The sequence below is a fragment of the Gymnoscopelus microlampas genome (assembly GCF_963454915.1).
Source record: "Gymnoscopelus microlampas genome assembly, chromosome: 19".
NCBI classification, from domain to species: Eukaryota; Metazoa; Chordata; class Actinopteri; order Myctophiformes; family Myctophidae; genus Gymnoscopelus; species Gymnoscopelus microlampas.
In genome coordinates this window covers 41,167,826-41,192,856 of record NC_139956.1, presented here as the reverse complement: position 1 = coordinate 41,192,856, position 25,031 = coordinate 41,167,826, and positions in this window count along the sequence as shown.

Below are 25,031 nucleotides of genomic sequence, written 5' to 3'. Positions count from 1 at the left end.
AGACAGACACATGTTTACAGACATACAGAAGTAGGTTATTATTTTTTTCTAGTGTTCTCCATCATTTGTAGTTTTCATGAGAAGACAGATGATAGATGTAGAGTAGAGCAGGAGAGATAAGAAGAAAAAAGAAAATAACACAGGTCAAATAATCAACATTATATAGAGATTGTGTATGTAGTAGCATGCAGACATACGGATAGACAGACAGACAGACAGACAGACAGACAGACAGACAGACAGACAGACAGACAGACAGACAGACAGGCTGACAGACAGACAGAGACAGACAGACATATAGAGAGATAGATGATAGGTAGATAAATAAGAATGTTGTCATTGTTGAAGTCATTGTTTGTTACCTGAACAGATCACCTCCAGTCTCTCAGTGGAAATGACAGACCCTTGTGTTCCACACTCCGTCAGTGAAGACTCAGAACCAACACAGGTAGATGTAATCATCCATACAATTTGACTTATAAAACCCAAAGTCCTTTTCATTGAAACAGCAGAGCCACAGTCCAGCTGTCTACACACTACAGCTGATGAGTTCTGGTTCCACTCAGATGTAACACCCACTGGTCTCCACTCTCCCTGGTGTTTCATCTCCAGTCTACCAGTACAGTGACTGGCTCCTCCCACCAATCTGACATCATCAGACTCTGTATAAAGACGAGAGAGTAACCAGTGAAACATTAATATTTTCACAAAAATAATTATCCAAAATGTAGTTTGTCTTTTACCTGAGCAGGTGAGTTCAACAGTCTTGTCAGGTGAGCAGGTGTTTCTAGTTGAGTCTGAGGTTCTACAGTCCAGGAGAACAGACTCGTTGCCTTCACACTGGAACTCTTTGTTCCACATTGGAGCATTCACTTTTCCATAGAGCGCCCCCTGGAGGACTGAAGGAGCCCCACAGTCAAGCTCCCTACAGACCACCTCTGCATCCTGCTGGTCAAAGTCACCTTCACACACTGAGTCCCACGACTGATTAGACTTCACCTCCACTCTGCCTGAACACACTCTAGTCCCATTCACCAACCTTACTGACTCTAGAGAGAGAGAGAGAGAGAGAGAGAGAGAGAGAGAGAGAGAGAGAGAGAGAGAGAGGATTAATCCTTTATATGTTTCCTTCAATGTTTTTCAGGCTAAGGACCCCTTAGCTGAGAGAGAGATTCAAGAAGGCACCCCAACATATTATATAAAATGACGTTGCAGATAAAACCTTTTGATATATTTCATTGATATCAGTATATATAATAGATTTCCCTTTCATTAGTCTAGTGTAAATTCATGTTGGGTTTTTTTAAATATTTTTTATCAATATGTTGGATTCATGTTAATGTGTATTTTCAGACATTCGACCACTTAAACCCTCAATACTTAGTAAACTTGACCTTAGGATCTGTTCTTGGCCCGCTCTTTTTTCCCTGTACACCAAACCTCTTTGCCAAAAATAGCAGATCTACAAGCTGACAACGCGTCAGGAGCTTGTTAATCTTCTATTTTCGGTGAATGTTCCTCCCAGAACAGAGATAATATAGGGTTCAAGTGATTCATGTAAAAAATAAATAAAGAATATAGCTGCAAGCAGCGATAATACGGGGCCAGTGAGAGAGAGACAGACACACATGGAAACTGGAGAGAGAGAGAGAGAGAGAGAGAGAGAGAGAGAGAGAGAGAGAGAGAGAGAGAGAGAGAGAGAGAGAGAGAGATTTGGAAACTGGAGAGAGAGAGAGAGAGAGAGAGAGAGAGAGAGAGAGAGACATGGAAACGGAATAGATTGAAGAGAGACATGGAAACGGAATAGATTGATGAGAGAGAGAGAGATGGAAACAGAATGGATAGATTGGACATCTCAACCTATTGCCATTAACAGGAATCGAACTCTCAACCTTCGGACTAGGATAAGGATAATTCCTTTTAACAGGTCGTTCATGAAAGTCCTTGTGGTCTTGTTTCCAATGAGAACCTGTGAGCAATTAGGGGTTAAGAGTCTTGCTCAGGGACAAATTTCATTTCATCGACGCATATGCTGGGATGGCCTGGAATCGAACCTGGGGCAACCAGGGCCTCTGGTTCCCTAGGCGTGCTCACTAACCACCCAGCTATTGCCGCCCCATGATAGGCTAATAGGCTGCAACACTACCTATAGTGCTATAGCTTTGTCCAGGCTGATGTTGTCTGTTGAAGATCATAAACTCTTGCCTTCTGTCATGAACCAAGCCAACACTAAGATCACTCGTTCACAAACCATTTACCAATAGATAAATTGTATGTCTCCTCGCTACCGAAAACAGTGAAAGCAGCCGATCTACAAGCTCAGAAACACGTTGCTATCTGAAAAGTTTTGAGATTGTAGATCGGCTATTTTCAGAATGAAGTATGTCATACATTGAGAAATCGTACTCTCAAATAAGCATTTCAGGTTATCTTTAACATTTGCACATGTATTCATTGATACAGTCATGTTGTTTGCAATTCAACTTAAATTAAGTCTGCATCAAGTGAGGCTTGAACTGGCGACCTTGAGATTGTGAGGCACTCATTTAAGGGAGACGCCATTGGACCAACAGACAAGGAACTATGAAAAAGGAGATTACACAGATGATACAGTTTCACGCAAATAGCTGAAAAATCCTGGGTTTAAGTGTTTTTCAAACTGCTCAAAATTGCGGACAATCTACGGGCGGAGCTTACTGGTCAAAGCGATAGATGTGTTCCTCATGAGTCAAGGCACATGTGTAAGCAAGTTTCACGACTTTCGGCCAAACGAGGCATGACTTATGCCTGTTTAAAGTCTGCCTTTTCAAAAAATTGTGAAAAAATGCAGAAGTTATGAGCCAATGGCTGTTTTTCATATAATTCAAAATGGTGGGCGATCTAAAGGTCAGAGGTCAAAAGTCAGACCACGAAAGTTGTCGGGCATGAAGAGACGCATGTGTGTATCGAAGTTTCATGGTTGTAGGTCAAACAGGGCATGAGTTGTACCTGTTCAAAGTTGGCACTTTCAATTGAGTGCTATAGCGCCACCCTTTGACGAATGAGTGTGAGAATTATTTCTTGGTAGTTTTTCATGAGCATCTACCATATGGCCGAGTTTCGTAAAAAGCGTATGCACGGTTAAGCCAGAACTGGCAAAAACAAGTATTTTTCAAACTGCTCAAAATTGCGGAAAATCTAAGGGCGGAGCTTAATGGTCAAATCAATACGTGTGTTCCTCATGAGTCAAGGCACATGTGTAAGCAAGTTTCACGACTTTCGGCCAAATGAGGCATGACTTATGCCTGTTTAAAGTCTGCCTTTTCAAAAAATTGTTATAGCGCCCCCTTTTGGCCAATTGGAGTAAGATTGGTTTCAGTGATATTTGGAATGACCCTGTACATTTCTGCAAAGTTTCAAAGAAATGTGAGTCTGCATGTATGTTTTAGGCACAGATGAATAATGTTCATAAAACTGTAATAGTTAAAATCTATCTCCTCCTGGGATTTTTGAGCAATCTGCACGAAACGTTTCACACTTGAACTTTGGACCTCTGCCTACAAAAATTTCCAACGGATTTTCCATAAGTGAAAAAATGCAGAAGTTAGGAGCCAATGACTGTTTTTCATATAATTCAAAATGGTGGGAGATCTAAAGGTCAGAGGTCAAAAGTCAGAGGGTGAAAGTTGTTCAGCATGAGGAGTCGCATATGTGTATCCAAGTTTCATGGCTCTAGGTCAAACAGGGCATGAGTTGTACCTGTTCAAAGTTGGCATTTTCAATTGAGTGCTATAGCGCCACCTTTGGACGAAAGATTGTGAGAATTATTTTTTGATAGTTTTTCATGACCATCTACCATATGGCCGAGTTTCGTAAAAAGCGACTGCACGGTTCAGCCAGAACTGCGAAAAGTGGCAGAAGAAGAAGAAGTGACAGAATACTGCCAATAACAATACGGTTCCAGAGCAGAGCTCTGGCCCCGTAATAATGAGAAAGATTTGGTGGACCCCCTGTAGTGACACTAAGGACCCCCAAGGGATCCCGGACCCCCTGTTGAAGACCATTATATTATAGTGTATACTGAACTCTGAACACAACAGAGACACGTTTGTACAGAGATGAACTCAAATAACATACAATTAACCCATTAAGACCGGAAACGCATACTGTGTCATTTTTAGATTTCTTTGGCTATTTAAAAATAGCAGATATACAAGCTCATAGCGCGGCACCGAGTGCCGCGCTATGAGCTTGTAGATCTGCTGTTTTAAACTTATTTTGCTATATATATCAGTGATTCTTAAACATTTTCATGTCAAGGACCCCCCTAAATGTATTTGGCCGCGGACCCCCATCTAAAAATATTATTCTTTTCAAAAATAGCAGATCAACAAGCTCATGAGCTTGTATATCTGCTATTTTTGAATAGCCAAAGAAATTTGAAGTGACACAGATGTGTTCCCGGTCTTAATGGGTTAACTAACAGTTTTTTAAACAACATAAATAACAGAACAAACTAGATAAAGTGCTCCTCGGAGCACAGGTCTCCGCCAGGTCAGATACGTTATTGTGGCCTCCTGGTGGCGCTATAATAGGCCAATGTGAAAAGGGTGCCATTTATTCTTAGGTCGTTCACGGCAATCGGACACTGCATTCATGATTTGAAGCATTTTGTTCCAAAAATGTGTTTTGCTAAATTAGACCTGCTGGTGGCGCTATAACAGGCCAATGTGAAAAGGGTGGCATTTCTTCCTCGGCCTAGTGGGAATGTGCGTGTGAAATTTCACGGAAATCGCACGCTGCGTTCATGGTTTGAGGCAGTTTGTTCAAAACGGACCAATCCTGCAAACTTTGGATGGCAACCTTAACCAATAAGGATGGAATATGGGAAATTGGACAGATCAGGGTTGATCACATGACTATAGAGATACTGTGTACCGATTTGCATGACGTTTGGTTAAAAACTGTAGGAATAATGTGAAAAAATGGGTTTTGCACAAATCGGCCTCCTGGTGGCGCTATAACAGGCCCATGTGAAAAATTTGAGGCAGACGTTCTGAATTGGCATCCAGGGAGTGTGTGTGCACAGTTTCGCAGCGACCGGGCCAACGGTGCCGGAGATTTGGTGGTAACACACGGACGGACGGACGGACACACGGACACACGGACGGACACACGGACGGAGGGTAAAACATACTCTCTCGCCATGCCTTACGGCCTGGCGGAGACAATAACAGAAAACCAAGATGATGATGATCATTATCAGACCATGTCATAACAATAAAGTCCTACACAGACAGACAGACAGACAGACAGACAGACAGACAGACACATGTTTACAGACATACAGAAGTGGGTGAAATTATTTGTTTCTAGTGTTCTCCATCATTAGTAGTTTTCATGAGAAGACAGAGGATAGATGTAGAGTAGAGCAGGAGAGATAAGGAGGAAAAAGGAAATAACGTAGGTAAAATAATCAACAATATACAGATACAGACAGATAGATAGATTTAACCAGCATACGTAATCAGGGTCCCACAGGTGTCTATACTAAGTCCCACTTTAAATCCTCTACACCAAATCTTTTAGCCAAAACTAGTCGATCTACAAGCTCTGTGAAGCGTTGTACGCTTGTAGATCGTTATGCGCTTGTAGATCAGTTTTTACTGCAAACATTCACCCAAAATAGGGATGCTACTGTTCATTTGGTTAATAAATGACTGTACAGATTATTGTCATTGTTTGTTACCTGAACAGATCACCTCCAGTCTGACGGTGGAAATAACAGACCCATGTGTTCCACACTCCGTCAGTGAAGACTCAGATCCGACACAGGTAGATGTAATCTGCCATACAATTTGACGTGTAAAACCCAAACTTCTTTTCATTGAAACAGCAGAGCCACAGTCCAGCTGTCTACACACTACAGCTGATGAGTTCTGGTTCCACTCAGATGCACCATCCACTTGTCTCCACTCTCCCTGGTGTTTCTTCTCCAGTCTACCAGTACAGTGACTGGCTCCTCCCACCAATCTGACATCATCAGACTCTGTGTAGAGACAAGAGAGTAACCAGTGAAATATTCATATTTTCACTAAAATAATTATCCAAAATGTAGTTTGTCTTTTACCTGAGCAGGTGAGTCCAACAGTCTTGTCAGGTGAGCAAGTGTTTCTTGCTGAGTCTGAAGTTCCACAGTCCAGGAGAACAGACTCATTGCCTTCACACTGGAACTCTTTGGTCCACATTGGAGCATTTACTTCTCCATAGAGCGCCCCCTGGAGGACTGAAGAAGCCCCACAGTCAAGCTCCCTACAGACCACCTCTGCATCCTGCTGGTCAAAGTCACCTTCACACACTGAGACCCACGACTGATTAGACTTCACCTCCACTCTGCCTGAACACACACTAGTCCCATTCACCAACCTCACTGACTCTGAAGAGAGAGAGAGAGAGAGAGAGATTAACCAGATGATTAATTAAAGAAGGGGTCTTCAACCTTTTTTCATGCTAAGGACCCCTTAGCTGAGAGAGAGATAAAGCAGGGACCCTAGTCTGGGAGGCTTCGCCTCAGATTCTGGACAGCAGGGGCGCGGCCACTGTGTTCTGATTCAAATCAACAGCCAATGAAGAAAAGGGGGCGGGATCCACATGCAGTGGGTGTTGCATGTAAATAGGAGCGACGGGAAGCAATTTCTCCTGGAGAAATTTCGTCCGCCATTGTTGTGTACTGCTGTTTTTCTCGCGTCGGACTGTCTAGACGAGTTGCACGGCTCTCAGACCGCCCACAAATACCAGGGCTCTGGCCCAGAAGTTTCCTCGCCGCTCCCGTGTGTATGCGAGAGCTGGCGAAAACTTCTGGGAACTCAGATTACAGGGACCCCAACATATTAGTTAAAATGATGCGGCAGATTAAACTTTTTCATAGATTTCACTATCATTAGTTAAAAATGTAAAAAATAAATAAATAAAACAATGAGAAAGTTTTGGTGGACCCCCTGTAGTGACACTAAGGACCCCCAAGGGATCCCGGACCCCCTGTTGAAGACCATTATATTATAGTGTATACTGAACTCTGAACACAACAGAGACAAGTAGCCTACTTGTACAGAGATGAACTCAAATAACATACAATTAACCCATTAAGACCGGGAACGCATCTGATTCATTTTTAGATTTCTTTCGTTATAAAAAAAATAGCAGATATACAAGCTCATAGCTTGACACAGAGTGCCGCGCTATGAACTTGTAGATCTGCTATTTTGGAAAGAAATGTTAACATTAATTGTGCAAATCTTTGAATATATATATATTTATTTAAAGCGAACATGTTTACTCAAATCTTTGCTTGGATTCTACAAAATGTCTTCTTCAAAAATGTTATGATCATCATCATCATCATCATAATCAGACCATGTCATAACAAAAAAGTCCTTGACTCCTAGACAGACAGACAGACAGACAGACAGACAGACAGACAGACAGATATTTAATAGATATAAATAGATGGTTAATAAATTACTGTAAAGAATATTGTCATTGTTGAAGTCATTGTTTGTTACCTGAACAGATCACCTCCAGTCTGTAGGTGGAAGTACCAGACCCATCTGTACCACACTCCGTCAGTGAAGACTCAGAACCAACACAGGTAGATGTAATTATCCATACATATTGATCTGTAAAACCCAAACTTCTTTTCATTGAAACAGCAGAGCCACAGTCCAGCTGTCTACACACTACAGCTGATGAGTTCTGGTTCCACACAGATGTACCATCCACTGGTCTCCACTCTCCCTGGTGTTTCATCTCCAGTCTACCAGTACAGAGAATGGCTCCTCCCACCAATCTGACATCATCAGACTCTGTACAGAGAGTAACCAGGGAAAAGTAATGTTACTTTCCTTATCCAAACCAAAAGTGTGGTTTATCTTTTATCTGAGCAGATGAATAAGCAATAATGGAAATTATTAGAAGGAAACAATGGACTATTATCTATAATCATTGTATCTTATTTGATCTTTGTTTACCTGTTATGTCATGTTTTGGATTAGTCAGAAGAGCTGAGGGGGAAAACAATCATAATGAATGAACTGCACCATATCAGAGTACATGGATATTCTACAGGTGATTGGTTTATCCTTTGTAATACAGGAGACAATGCTCTTTCTTTGTTTATGTTCCATCAAAACACCTACACATAAAAGACATACAGAAATCAATTCTCTTGTGAAGGGTTTAGTTTGTCCCTTCAGAAGGACCCAGGGCCCTATTCCACGAAAGGTGAATTAAATAAGCCTGGCCTTAATCCAGGCTTGACAAAGTCGGGTCCGTATAGTCTGGTTTATTTCGTTCCATAAACGCCAAGCCAGGCTGAAAAGGAGCGACTTTGTCGAGCTAGGCCTTGTCAAGCCAGGCTGTGTCGAGCCAGGATAATGAAGCCAGGCTTCACGTATTTCTATAAAAGATCATGAAAGTCGATAGCAGAATCCTTGAACTTGACCAATCATGGAGTCCAAAACCAGTGACGGGACGCGACGGGCCCATTTTATTTGAATGCAGGGTTATTCAAATGAGTCCATATACAAACACATGTGTTGAATTAGCTGTGGAAAAACTTGAAGAACAAGGCACTGGATTAAGTAAGCTTGCAGTTAGCCTGCTCCTGACCAGGCTAACTTCACAGCTAAATTGCCATGCTAACTAAGCTAGCCTTGCTTCAATTCTCTTTCGTGACATCTAATCATGTCTAAACTTAGCCAGGGTGAACTGGCTAAACTAATCTTCAATATAATTCAGCTTTCATGGAACCGATTCATCCCTAATCCTGGCTAAATTAAGCCAAGATAGGTGTTAAAGCCAGGCTCTAGCTCTAATTCACCTTTCGTGGAATAGGGGATTGATGGCATAAGAGAGAAGTTTACCTCAAACTTACTGTCAGCCTCATCCACCTAATGTAGAAGACCTAATCCTACTGAAACAGCTCCCACCATCAGGCCCGGATTGGACGGTCTGGCACTTCTGGCAAATGCCAGAACGGCCGCGCAGTCTCGGGCCGCGGCCAAGCCAAGCAATTTTTTTTTTTTTTTTTTTGTGAAGAAAAAAAAGAAATTGCCCTGCGCCGGGTGGGTGCAGTACGTTAGTCCGACAGCGCATTCCTCCGACAGCGCAGCGCTCCGACGTTTCAATACTAAACCCGAACCAAACCCGCACCCTAACCCTAACCCGCCCTTATGCTGGAAGGGAATGCAAAAAATTGGCAATACACCACTCTTTTGATTCTTGAAAATCACTACAGGGCCCTTTTGACAAAAATTAAACAAGAGCTCGCCGACTGCTTAACAGAGGAATGGAAAAAGGCTTTTTCCATAGTGACCAAATGGGCAAGAAAAAATCTAGGCAAAAGATTAAAACAAACAGACATAAATCAAGCCCTTACAACAATCGCTGAGCTGAGACCAAACACACCCCCACCCTCCACCCCCCACCCTCCAATCTCTCCGACACCCGTGTCCCCACCCCTACCCCAACACCCCACACTCCTCCAATCCCAAACAACCCTTCCACAATCCCTCCCCAAACCCATTCCTCCCAAACCACAGGCCCACCGGAAAGGGACACCAGAAGAATAACCACACCAGGACCCAACACCACTCAACCAGGAAGAACCCTCACAGTCCAAGCACAGGTGACCCAGGAGATGGGACCCCCAGAACTACACCGGACACAGGAAAACTTTCCAGACCTAGCGGCACCACCAAAGAAAACCACACCACCAAAACAGCAGAGGAAGAAAAGGAGGACCCAAAGAACACAGGAGGACCCCGACCAAATCTCCCCAGCGCCCAGCCAACCTACGGAGACACAAACCAACCCAGACACCACATCACAAGAAGCCATCCAGGAAAGACCAGAACACGAGGACACCAACAACACAAACGAGGGAGAGGATGCACTGATAGAACCACACACGCACCCAGGGTCCAAATTCAAGAAGAATTGGAGACTTAACCCAGATAAGAAGATCCTGATTTTCGGTGACTCAAACCTGGCAAGGATCCCGCCTTTTGCCAGAAGGAAGGACGACATCCAGATCGAAAGCTTCCCAGGGATGGACTTCAAATCCTGCCTGGAACTACTGAAGGAACACACCAGGATAAACAAAGAGGTAGCACACTGCCTCATATCAGTAGGTATCAACAACAGACAAAACAAAACAGACGAAACAGCACATAAAACAATGTTGCAATCCATCCACTGGGCTACCAAAAAATTTCCTTGTGCCAGCATACACATAGCTTTGATTAACTACTCAGACCAACTCAGGGTACTAGAACAGAAGAGACTAGACAACCTAAACAGGTCTATCTCACGGGTAAAACACACCCCCAAATTGGAAGACAGGGATTTCAAAACCGAAAGGGACAAAATACACTGGGTACCACAAACAGCCAAAGCAATGGTTGAGAATTGGATTACTAGTTTAAACTGGAATGCCCTGCAAGGCTAATACAGACGGGGCTAAAATCAAACATAATTAACCTATCACACTATTTCAAACCAGACCAAGCCCAAAGAGACGTTTTGGAGAAAGGATTATCATTTGTTCCCACGTTGGACATCTACAAACAACAGACCAAACAACTGGAAAAAGATGTATCAGATTATCACAGAAGGATAAAATTAGCCACTCATTTTGGAATGGGAGAGAGGGGAGAAATAACACCGTTCCAGACAAGATCCTCCTGGGAACCAACAGACGGCTCCCTCCCAGACAGCCTTAAACTACTACTCAGAGAAGACAGCAAGATTTTGAACAAGATCCCAGGACACCTGAAAGAAACAGACAACCTCACAAGACCACAGGTAAGAGCACTTAGACAACTAGCAAAAAATACAGACATTATAATCAAACCAGCAGATAAGGGATCCTCCATCGTAATAATGGACCGATACCAGTACATTTTTGAAGCAGAGAGACAACTTAGTAATGAAAACCATTACAAAGAATTGAAGGAACCAATCTACAAAAACACAGCAATTGAAGCTAAGAGGATTATAAAACAAATGAAAGAGAAAAAATTAATAAGTAGCAAACAAGAGACCTACCTCTCGGGTCAAGACACACCGCGACCAAGGGTCTTCTATCTATTGCCAAAAATACATAAAGCACCCGACACATGGACCATACCATTCGAAATCCCACCAGGCAGACCAATAGTTTCTGACTGTGGCAGTGAAACCTATCAGACAGCAGAATTTATTGAATATTTTCTGAACCCCCTCTCAACCCAACATCCGAGCTACGTGAAAGACACTTATGACTTTGTTGAAAAAATCAAGAAAATAACAATGCCACAAGCGGCCTTTTTATTCTCAATTGATATTGACAGCTTATATACCAACATTGAGACAGCTGCAGGATTAAAAGCAGTGAAAGATATTTTCAACAAATATCCAGATAGGGGGCGGCCAGATGCTGAATTATTAGAATTATTAAGTCTTAATCTGACCAAGAACGACTTTGAATTTAACAATAAGTTTTATTTACAAACAAAGGGCACAGCCATGGGAAAACGGTTTGCTCCATCCTACGCGAACATCTACATGGCAATGTGGGAAAACACAGCTTTAAAAAAATGTATTCTAAAACCAACCCACTATTTTAGATTCTTGGATGATATCTTTGGGATTTGGGAGCACTCCAAGGAGGATTTTGAAGACTTTATTAAAGTTCTAAACACACACCACCGATCCATCACTATAAAATTTGTCACAGACACAAACAAAATAGATTTCTTGGATGTAACCGTCTTCAAGGGCCCACTGTTTAACACCAGTGGAAAGTTAGATCTCAAAGTCTACTTTAAAGAAACAGACACTCACGCTCTCCTACATAAAACCTCATTCCACCCACCACACTGTTACACAGGGATTGTTAAATCACAGCTACTACGATTCCATAGAATCTGCACACAAGAACAGGATTTTAAGACAGCCTGCAAGATCTTATTCTGCGCCCTACGAAAAAGAGGTTACACAAGGACCTTCCTACGAAAAGCCCAAGACACCTTTCTGGAAGTAAAGGAAAAATACCAGGGCCCAAAACTGGCCTTGGTCACTACCTACTCCTCACAAAGCAAATTAGCCAACACCAGGATAAAAAGAAATTTCCAAAACAGAGGAAACACACTTTTAAATGGGTGTAAAATCATTTCAGCCTATAGGAAAAACAAGAACCTCAAAGATTACCTAGTCCACAGCACTCTTAAAGGAACGAATAGACCAACTAACAAGAGACCAGATTACTTTAAAACAGCCCAAATGGTAACCAACAGGCACAACAAAAGAGTGTTTGGCATTAAACAAAGAATGCAGGCTAACACTAAAAACTGTATTTACTTAATCACCTGCACCAAGTGTGGCCTTCAATATGTGGGTGAAACACAAAACACAATCGCCACCAGATTAAACCAACATAGATATAATATAAACAATGGCAAGAAGACCAATTTGATAATTGTTCAACACTTTATGACACATGGAATAAACTCCCTAAAAGTCACTGGCTTAGAGCATAACCCAAATTGGACAACAGGACAGAGACAATATAACGAAAGACAATGGATAAAAAGATTGGACACAATTTTTCCAGAAGGACTGAATATGACAAACACCAGAAACACACAAACCAACCCTTCTTAATTCACCCAAATTAACTCACAGAAACACACAAAGAGACCACCAGGTACTTAGAGAACTAAAAGAACAAAGACCCACCAGAGAAAGGAGGAATAACACCCGACCATTAAGGACAATCACAGACACGTCAACGACCCTAGGGGAAGGCAAGGGGCTTCTCCCTGACCCATAGCTTAAAGACCCAAATAGGTGTGAGGGTGATCAACCCAAATGCCCACTCAAGCCTTCAAAAGGACTAAGTGGGCCAAGACACACACAATCAAACAATGGACCTAGGAAGACTTAGATGAACAAATGTGAAATAATAAGGACCTTAAAATTAAAAGGGGTTAAGGCCCTCATTACTCTAACCCCAACCCCTGTAGCAGAAATGGAGAATTTTATCAGTCCCAACAAAGACACACTATTGACCAGTAGTCACAGGGAAGGTTAGTTGGGGTACACGCAGTCCCCACAAACATCATTTACGATTCTGTCCCTATCGGTACATAACTCGGACGGCGCTGAGTCGACTAGCAGCCCTTCGGCCGGTCGTTGCGGGCACTCGCGCCTGGAGGCGCTCGGGCGCAACTCCTCGGCCTCAAGGTCTGCTGAGTCGGCGCGCCTCCGTCATGGTCCATAACTGTATTTGTTCTCTTAAATCTTTTATTGAGTCCTAATCCTTTACCATTCTTATAATGACATTATGGATGATTTTTTGGTATGCGGTCCAGGTGGGACTCAGGATGACTGGACTTACCTGCCATGCACAGTCCCCAGTGAACATTTCTCACAAAGTTCACTGGCATTTCTATTTCATATTATAAATTGTAAACATGCCCAAAAACCTAAACCTTAAAGAAAGGTGAAATGGTTAACCCTAATTGGAAAAAAATGTTTTTCCCCCCCTCCCTCCAGGAAAGGGGTAACAGCCAAAAGGGGCTTAGGGCAAAGATTTAGAATGTAGTCTAAAGGAATACTTAATTAAACAGAATGTGAAATTATATGGACCTTAAAGTTAAAGAGTAGCAGGATCCCAAAAAGACTTTCTTTCAAAAATAAGATGGCGAGAGCAAAAATTCCTTGCTCTGCCTTTTTCTGAAAGGATGACCTTTCTAAAAAGGCTTAGCACTGAAGTCCGACCCTAACCATTCCCTAACCAGCGAGTACCTCAAACATTTGAAAGAGAGTCTACAAAGATCCTGTTCTCTTTTATTTAAAAAAAAAAATCTCACAGGAGAACAAGCCATGCTCACTCCAGAGACACAGAGTGAAAATGAAGAAAATAAACCACACCCATAGATACACTGATTGGACAAAAGAAAAAACAACGGCCATCCAGCCACACCCCAAAACAATTTGATAGGCTAAAACAAAACAAAGCCACACCCACCTCCCAATGCATAAATACAAGAGCAGGAGGACCATTCAATTATTCTCACAAGGAGGATCACAACAGCCTGACGAAGAACAACAGAGTTCGAAACGTTGCAAATATGAACCAGCTAGGAGCAAACAGATATCAGGGAACAAGGAACCAGGAGAGGCCTGGTCCATGGAACAGACCATCAGGAATGAGAGATCAGACCTGGAGCCACAGAAGAGATCACCCATACCCTTGGGACCAGGGGAACCGCTGGAACCAGCCGAGCCAGTGGACCCATCAGCGGAATCACTGGCCTCAATGGGATTGGAACCAGAGACCTGACCACAGAGTATCGCACCCTCACCCTGGTCAAAACCACAGACTAGGCACCAGAGGAGACAGGAACCAGACAGGTACAGAGGAACAGAACACACCCACACACATAGACCCCCTTGAAAGGGACCAATTCCTTAAAACAATTAGATTAATAAACAAATTCATAGTCTCCACACATCACCTCCAGAACATAACAGGTTCTGAAAAGGTACCAGCCAGCATAGCCAAAAAGACACAAGAATTAATGACCTTAATTAAACCGGCACAGCCAAGCCCAAACACCGCCCTTATGCTGGAAGGGAATGCAAAAAATTGGCAATACACCACTCTTTTGATTCTTGAAAATCACTACAGGGCCCTTTTGACAAAAATTAAACAAGAGCTCGCCGACTGCTTAACAGAGGAATGGAAAAAGGCTTTTTCCATAGCGACCAAATGGGCAAGAAAAAATCTAGGCAAAAGATTAAAACAAACAGACATAAATCAAGCCCTTACAACAATCGCTGAGCTGAGACCAAACACACCCCCACCCTCCACCCCCCACCCTCCAATCTCTCCCGACACCCGTGTCCCCACCCCTACCCCAACACCCCACACTCCTCCAATCCCAAACAACCCTTCCACAATCCCTCCCCAAACCCATTCCTCCCAAACCACAGGCCCACCGGAAAGGGACACCAGAAGAATAACCACACCAGGACCCAACACCACTCAACCAGGAAGAACCCTCACAGTCCAAGCACAGGTGACCCAGGAGATGGGACCCCCAGAACTACACCGGACACAGGAAAACTTTCCAGACCTAGCGGCACCACCAAAGAAAACCACACCACCAAAACAGCAGAGGAAGAAAAGGAGGACCCAAAGAACACAGGAGGACCCCGACCAAATCTCCCCAGCGCCCAGCCAACCTACGGAGACACAAACCAACCCAGACACCACATCACAAGAAGCCATCCAGGAAAGACCAGAACACGAGGACACCAACAGCACAAACGAGGGAGAGGATGCACTGATAGAACCACACACGCACCCAGGGTCCAAATTCAAGAAGAATTGGAGACTTAACCCAGATAAGAAGATCCTGATTTTCGGTGACTCAAACCTGGAAAGGATCCCGCCTTTTGCCAGAAGGAAGGACGACATCCAGATCGAAAGCTTCCCAGGGATGGACTTCAAATCCTGCCTGGAACTACTGAAGGAACACACCAGGATAAACAAAGAGGTAGCACACTGCCTCATATCAGTAGGTATCAACAACAGACAAAACAAAACAGACGAAACAGCACATAAAACAATGTTGCAATCCATCCACTGGGCTACCAAAAAATTTCCTTGTGCCAGCATACACATAGCTTTGATTAACTACTCAGACCAACTCAGGGTACTAGAACAGAAGAGACTAGACAACCTAAACAGGTCTATCTCACGGGTAAAACACACCCCCAAATTGGAAGACAGGGATTTCAAAACCGAAAGGGACAAAATACACTGGGTACCACAAACAGCCAAAGCAATGGTTGAGAATTGGATTACTAGTTTAAACTGGAATGCCCTGCAAGGCTAATACAGACGGGGCTAAAATCAAACATAGTTAACCTATCACACTATTTCAAACCAGACCAAGCCCAAAGAGACGTTTTGGAGAAAGGATTATCATTTGTTCCCACGTTGGACATCTACAAACAACAGACCAAACAACTGGAAAAAGATGTATCAGATTATCACAGAAGGATAAAATTAGCCACTCATTTTGGAATGGGAGAGAGGGGAGAAATAACACCGTTCCAGACAAGATCCTCCTGGGAACCAACAGACGGCTCCCTCCCAGACAGCCTTAAACTACTACTCAGAGAAGACAGCAAGATTTTGAACAAGATCCCAGGACACCTGAAAGAAACAGACAACCTCACAAGACCACAGGTAAGAGCACTTAGACAACTAGCAAAAAATAAAGACATTATAATCAAACCAGCAGATAAGGGATCCTCCATCGTAATAATGGACCGATACCAGTACATTTTTGAAGCAGAGAGACAACTTAGTAATGAAAACCATTACAAAGAATTGAAGGAACCAATCTACAAAAACACAGCAATTGAAGCTAAGAGGATTATAAAACAAATGAAAGAGAAAAAATTAATAAGTAGCAAACAAGAGACCTACCTCTCGGGTCAAGACACACCGCGACCAAGGGTCTTCTATCTATTGCCAAAAATACATAAAGCACCCGACACATGGACCATACCATTCGAAATCCCACCAGGCAGACCAATAGTTTCTGACTGTGGCAGTGAAACCTATCAGACAGCAGAATTTATTGAATATTTTCTGAACCCCCTCTCAACCCAACATCCGAGCTACGTGAAAGACACTTATGACTTTGTTGAAAAAATCAAGAAAATAACAATGCCACAAGCGGCCTTTTTATTCTCAATTGATATTGACAGCTTATATACCAACATTGAGACAGCTGCAGGATTAAAAGCAGTGAAAGATATTTTCAACAAATATCCAGATAGGGGGCGGCCAGATGCTGAATTATTAGAATTATTAAGTCTTAATCTGACCAAGAACGACTTTGAATTTAACAATAAGTTTTATTTACAAACAAAGGGCACAGCCATGGGAAAACGGTTTGCTCCATCCTACGCGAACATCTACATGGCAATGTGGGAAAACACAGCTTTAAAAAAATGTATTCTAAAACCAACCCACTATTTTAGATTCTTGGATGATATCTTTGGGATTTGGGAGCACTCCAAGGAGGATTTTGAAGACTTTATTAAAGTTCTAAACACACACCACCGATCCATCACTATAAAATTTGTCACAGACACAAACAAAATAGATTTCTTGGATGTAACCGTCTTCAAGGGCCCACTGTTTAACACCAGTGGAAAGTTAGATCTCAAAGTCTACTTTAAAGAAACAGACACTCACGCTCTCCTACATAAAACCTCATTCCACCCACCACACTGTTACACAGGGATTGTTAAATCACAGCTACTACGATTCCATAGAATCTGCACACAAGAACAGGATTTTAAGACAGCCTGCAAGATCTTATTCTGCGCCCTACGAAAAAGAGGTTACACAAGGACCTTCCTACGAAAAGCCCAAGACACCTTTCTGGAAGTAAAGGAAAAATACCAGGGCCCAAAACTGGCCTTGGTCACTACCTACTCCTCACAAAGCAAATTAGCCAACACCAGGATAAAAAGAAATTTCCAAAACAGAGGAAACACACTTTTAAATGGGTGTAAAATCATTTCAGCCTATAGGAAAAACAAGAACCTCAAAGATTACCTAGTCCACAGCACTCTTAAAGGAACGAATAGACCAACTAACAAGAGACCAGATTACTTTAAAACAGCCCAAATGGTAACCAACAGGCACAACAAAAGAGTGTTTGGCATTAAACAAAGAATGCAGGCTAACACTAAAAACTGTATTTACTTAATCACCTGCACCAAGTGTGGCCTTCAATATGTGGGTGAAACACAAAACACAATCGCCACCAGATTAAACCAACATAGATATAATATAAACAATGGCAAGAAGACCAATTTGATAATTGTTCAACACTTTATGACACATGGAATAAACTCCCTAAAAGTCACTGGCTTAGAGCATAACCCAAATTGGACAACAGGACAGAGACAATATAACGAAAGACAATGGATAAAAAGATTGGACACAATTTTTCCAGAAGGACTGAATATGACAAACACCAGAAACACACAAACCAACCCTTCTTAATTCACCCAAATTAACTCACAGAAACACACAAAGAGACCACCAGGTACTTAGAGAACTAAAAGAACAAAGACCCACCAGAGAAAGGAGGAATAACACCCGACCATTAAGGACAATCACAGACACGTCAACGACCCTAGGGGAAGGCAAGGGGCTTCTCCCTGACCCATAGCTTAAAGACCCAAATAGGTGTGAGGGTGATCAACCCAAATGCCCACTCAAGCCTTCAAAAGGACTAAGTGGGCCAAGACACACACAATCAAACAATGGACCTAGGAAGACTTAGATGAACAAATGTGAAATAATAAGGACCTTAAAATTAAAAGGGGTTAAGGCCCTCATTACTCTAACCCCAACCCCTGTAGCAGAAATGGAGAATTGTATCAGTCCCAACAAAGACACACTATTGACCAGTAGTCACAGGGAAGGTTAGTTGGGGTACAGGCAGTCCCCACAAACATCATTTACGATTCTGTCCCTATCGGTACATAACTCGGACGGCGCTGAGTCGACTAGCAGCCCTTCGGCCGGTCGTTGCGGGCACTCGCGCCTGGAGGCGCTCGGGCGCAACTCCTCGGCCTCAAGGTCTGCTGAGTCGGCGCGCCTCCGTCATGGTCCATAACTGTATTTGTTCTCTTAAATCTTTTATTGAGTCCTAATCCTGTACCATTCTTATAATGACATTATGGATGATTTTTTGGTATGCGGTCCAGGTGGGACTCATGATGACTGGACTTACCTGCCATGCACAGTCCCCAGTGAACATTTCTCACAAAGTTCACTGGCATTTCTATTTCATATTATAAATTGTAAACATGCCCAAAAACCTAAACCTTAAAGAAAGGTGAAATGGTTAACCCTAATTGGAAAAAAATGTTTTTCCCCCCCTCCCTCCAGGAAAGGGGTAACAGCCAAAAGGGGCTTAGGGCAAAGATTTAGAATGTAGTCTAAAGGAATACTTAATTAAACAGAATGTGAAATTATATGGACCTTAAAGTTAAAGAGTAGCAGGATCCCAAAAAGACTTTCTTTCAAAAATAAGATGGCGAGAGCAAAAATTCCTTGCTCTGCCTTTTTCTGAAAGGATGACCTTTCTAAAAAGGCTTAGCACTGAAGTCCGACCCTAACCATTCCCTAACCGCACGCGGATGCCACATAGTCGGAGAAAAGGTCTGTCGGATTATCGCATGCCTCCCCGCCGGGCCAGCCCGGCCCTGTAAGAGAAATTGTCTCTGGGGCCGCGGCCAAGCCAAGCAATTATTTTTTTTTAATTGTGAAGAAAAAAACACGCAGCCCTGCGCTCTACCGGCCCTGTAAGAGAAATTGCCCGGCCTGGTCCATTCACTACATTGTCATGGGGGGGTTGAAGTGATTGTGTCTTTAGTAGAGGGGAGGTGGAGACTACGTTCCCCCCCGCTCAAGTGGTTTGCTCCACGTTTGACGTAAACCACTTCAAAAACGCCGGGCGGGAATATGTTGTCACTAACTGAGCTGTTGCATTTACAGAGGAAATAGGTAGAGCACTACTACACAGAAATTGATGCGAGAAAAAAAAAACATATAAGATGTCTGTCTGTCTATCTGTCTGTCTGTCTGTCTGTCTCTCCCTCTCTCCACGGACTTTTGAGACAGACAGACAGACAGACAGACAGACAGACAGACAGAAACCAATGTGTGTCTGAACATCAGTTTTAACTGCTACACTAACTCGGCTGTTTCACTTACAGAGGAAATATGTAGAATACTACTACACAGAAATTGATGTGAGAAAAACAAGGTCTCTCTCTCTGCCAAAAATAGACTAAAATGTTAGAAAATGGAGTTGCATCGCGACTCTTTGCCTATTTAATAGCCACGCTGAAATTGCATCTGAACAAATAGCCTGCCTTGATAGGGGAGGCATGCGTTAATCCGACAGACCTTTTCTCCGACTATGTGGCATCCGCGTGCGGTGCGGGTTTGGTTCGGGTTTACTGTTTAATGTCGGAGCACTGCGCTGTCGGAGGAATGCGCTGTCGGACTAACGTATTGCACCCCCTTGATAGACCCCCCCCCCCCCCCCCCGCTCAAAGAAAGAGACACACGGCATAAGTGCACACACAGAAAGCACAGAACGTATGACCCCAGTATATATTAAATATATATATATATATATATATATATATATATATATATATATATATATATATATATATATATATATATAGTGCCACTGAACCACCACCACAGAAATACAATTTGTCAATTCAAATGAGCTATTGGCAAGAGAAAAAAATACGTTTATTTTCCCGTCTCGTTTTATCAATTAAGACGTTAAAATTAAACTAATGTTAAGCTCAGCATCATGCTATCTAACTTTATTTGCTTAATATTTTGCTTAATATAAATGTCACATCTTGTACTGTAAGCAACAGACAGGATCTTTCTCTGTCTTTCTAGGAAAAACAGTGCCTAAAAACCCCAAAACAAACAATTTTGCTATTCAAATGAGCTATTGGCATGATAAAACATACGTTTACATTTTCCAAAGCAAGTGTCAAAACATAATACAAAAGTGTAAAGTAATGTATGTACAGTTTGGAGAGGATATACAGTAACTAGTAACACATATATTCTTGCTGTCTGCTGTGGGCTGTAGGCAGCTGTAGGCAGTAGACCGCTGCTGCCCCTAGTGGCACAGAGTGGAAATAATACATGCCCTGCATGAAACGCATGAGAAGCAAGAAAATTAACGACAAAGTCAATGGTCACCCACTGTATGCCCCAGCAGCATTGGGTCATACGTGTGTGTATGTTACGTCCGGCCCGCCAGTTTAATACAGTCACACTAGAATGTACATTGCTGTCTCGTGTCTCATTATTTACACACTCAAACATGATGTCAGAAGTGGCTAGAACCGAATTTAGTTAAGTGGAAGAGTACCGTACTTCACTGCGAGACCTGTGAAGTCGAAAAAAGAAAAAAGAAATAATAATAAAGAAGAAAGAAAAGACGAGTGAAACGGAGGTTAGCAGCAAGCTAGGCTAACAACATCACAATGGCAGCAAACATACCACCACCGGAGGAGATGAAGATGAGCGGCGATCTTGCAAGTAACTGGGACAATTTCAGTGCAGAATTCGAAGACTATGTATTGGCAACGGGATTAAAGGAGAAAGCAAAGGATGTACAAGCAGCAACCCTGCGAAGAGTGATGGGCAGTGAATGTCGTCATATATACAAGCATAACTTGGGACTTACGGCGGAGCAGGGGAAGGACGTGAAAGTTATTCTCGACGCCTTGGAGGGATATTTCAAGCCAGCTAGAAACGTCATATTCGAGAGATATGTGTTTGGAAACTGCAAGCAAGATGAAGGGGAGCCCGTTGATGCATTTGTGACGAAGCTGAGGGAGAAAGCTGCTTCCTGTGAGTATGGACAACTCAGGGAGGATTTGATAAGAGACAGACTGGTGCTGGGTGTGAGTGACGAAAGTGTGCGCCGTCGTCTACTCAGAGAGATAAATCTCACACTAGCATCAGCCATAGAAATATGCCGAGCTGCAGAGATGACAGACATAAGGATAAAATCAATCACACAGGACCGGTCACTACTAGAGGCCGTGCATGCAACGGATGGCCGACGACCACGAGTTCCACCCAGGCAGGAACGCTCGGACAGGTCTCAGTATCAGACCCCAGGCGCAAATGAAAGCACTACGTGCAGATTCTGCGGCAACATGCACAGGCGCGGACGTGACCTTTGCCCAGCGTTTGGAAAAAACTGTCGCCACTGTGGGACAGCAAATCATTTTGCCAAGGTGTGTATGAAGAAGGGCCAAGCCACACGACAACTGCATACAGCAGACGCTGATGCACCTGAGGACATGGACAGATCTAGCACAGAGGCCCACATAATATACACAACAGAGAGCATAGGGGCAGTTCAGGGACGTGGGAAGAAATGGTTTGCTAACATAAAAATGAATAGAGGGACTCAGAGGTGCCAGTTAGATTCAGGGGCAACCTGTGATGTGATGAGCATAAAAGACATGAGGAGACTCGCTCCTGAGGCAAAGCTACTACCAAGCCAGACCAGGTTAGTACTGTATTCAGGCCAATCAATGCACTCCATAGGCATATTCCAAACAGAGTGTGTAGTGAGGGGTAAAGCACACAAGCTGCATTTTGAGATAGTCAGGAGCGGGCAGAGACCCCTGTTGTCAGGTGAAACCAGTGAGCGTTTAGGTTTAATGCATTTTACCATCCCTGAGGAGCTTCTTATGGTAGGACATAGCAGCTCAGAGCCGCTAACCAGACAGCACCTTGTGCAGACTTGCAATGATGTTTTCAATGAGCCAGTTGAGTCACTCCCGGGGGATGTTCATTTTGAGCTACATACAGATGTAACCCCAGTGCAGGCTTCACCACGCAATGTCCCAGTGGCTCTCAGAGATGCAGTCAAGGCTCAGTTAGATAAATATGAGAGAGATGGCCATTTAACCTCAGTGACAGAGCCTACAGAGTGGATTAGCAACATGGCAATTGTCAGACAGCCAGAGAAGCTGAGGATTTGCATAGACCACAAGTCACTGAATCAGGCTTTAAAGAGGTCTCACTATATAATGCCAACACTTGAAGATGTACTCTACAAGCTGCCCAGGGCTCGCATTTTCACTCTTGTAGATGCACGAGATGCTTTTTTACAATGTAGACTAGATGAGGAGAGTAGTTACACCACCACATTCTGGACGCCGTGGGGCAGGAAGCGCTGGTTAAAGCTGCCATTTGGGGTGTCCGTGGCCCCAGAGATATACCAGCGAAAGCAGCATGAGTTACTGGCAGGACTAGGTGGGGTAGAACCAATAGCAGATGACATATTGATAGTTGGGTGTGGGGAGACAGATGTGGAGGCCATACAGGACCATGATACAAAACTGATAGCGCTCATGCAGAGGTGCAGAGAGGTTAAACTGAGGCTGAGTTTAAAGAAACTGCAATTCAGGGTCAGAGAGGTTAAGTTTCACGGACACATTCTCTCGGCAGGGGGGCTCAGAGCGGACCCAGAGAAAATTAGGGCGGTCCGGGACATGCCACACCCCGAAGATGCCAAGGTCGTACAACGGTTTATCGGGTTCGTGACGTACCTCGCAAGGTTCATGCCACACCTCTCTGAGGCATGCGAGCCACTACGGAGGCTTTTGGACAAGGATGTCCCATGGCACTGGCTGCCCAAACACGACGCCGCAGTCGAGGAGATCAAGCGACTGGTCACAGCAGCCCCTATTCTGAGATACTACGACGTGACCAAGCCAGTTGCCATCCAGAGTGATGCGAGTCAGAAAGGACTTGGCTGTTGTCTGCTACAAGAGGGTCAGCCAGTTGGGTACGCATTTGATTGATTGATTGAATTATTTATTGACAATTTGCACATAATAAAAAACAATGTACACAGGGAATAGTCAAAAGGATAGACACAAGAAAGCCAGAAGCTTATTTCCATCGTGGTCCTGTTGATCTTGGTGTGGGTGCGGGCGTGCGAGTGAGTATCTGTATGTGTATGTGTGCCTATGTGTGCGTGTGTGTGTGTGTGCGCGCGCGCGTGTGTGTGTGTGTGTGCGTGTGCGTGTGTGTGCGGGTGGGGGGGGAGATACGAACCCTAATTAAAAAAAATACTTTTAGGTCACACTGGTAGTGAGCCATCTCTTAAGAGTGGACTTAAAACCAGCCATGGAGCTAGTGGTCTTGATACTTGTTGGTAGTTCGTTCCATGCATCTGTTGCAGTGTGCAAGAATGAACTTTGGCCCATGCAACTGTTAAATCGGTGAGGCACAAAGTTAGTGGAGCTTCCTCTCGTTGAGTACCTATGTACTGTGCTGACCACCATCGCGAGCACTGACTCAGACAGAACAGAACTATGCACAAATAGAAAAAGAGTGTCTGAGTATTGTGTTTGCATGCCAGCGTTTTCATTATTATTTGTATGGGCGGGGGGAGATCACAGCGGAAACGGACCACAAGCCACTAATCTCTATCTTCACCAAGCCCCTTCTCACAGCACCCAAACGGCTCCAGAGCATGCTGCTCACGCTTCAGGCCTATAACCTCAAGGTGGTGTACAAGCCAGGACCTGACATGCACATCAGTGACACACTGAGCAGGGCCACTGCTCCATCACAGGGGACTGACACAAAATATACGAAACACACCATCTGCTGCCTGCAGAGGGCACAAGAGGACACTGAAAAAATAAACCAGGCTGAGTATCTAAATGTCACCAGCCAGCGGATGAACCAGATTAAGCAACATACTGAGGGTGATGAAGGCCTACAGTTGTTGAAAGCAGCAGTGCTCCGGGGCTGGCCAGATTGCCGGGAGGATACTTCTCTGGCGATCAGAGAATACTGGTCAATCAGGGACGAGATCAGCGCACAGGATGTAGTGCTTTTCAAGAGCCAGCGAGTTATAGTGCCAAAATCATTGCGGGCAGAAATGTTGAAACGTATCCATGCCAGCCATGTAGGAGGAGATGCCTGCTACAGACAGGCCAGAGACACGCTGTACTGGCCCAACATGCACGGTGAAGTCAAGGACTATGTGAGCCAGTGCTCAGCGTGTAATGAATACTCACATAAGCAACAGCGGGAGACAATGATGTCCCATGCAATCCCAACACGACCATGGCAGATCCTCAGCATGGATCTGTTCAAACAAGCTGGAAAGGACTTTCTGATTATGGTTGACCATTATTCAGATTTCTGGGAAATAGAGCTGCTCCCAGATCTGTCAGCGGAGACCACAGTGCTGAGGTGCAAAGCCCAGTTTGCACGACATGGACAACCTGACCGGGTAATTACAGATTGTGGCTCCCAGTATGACTGCGAAACATTCAGGAGGTTCGCAAAGGAATGGGACTTTGACCATGTCAAGTCC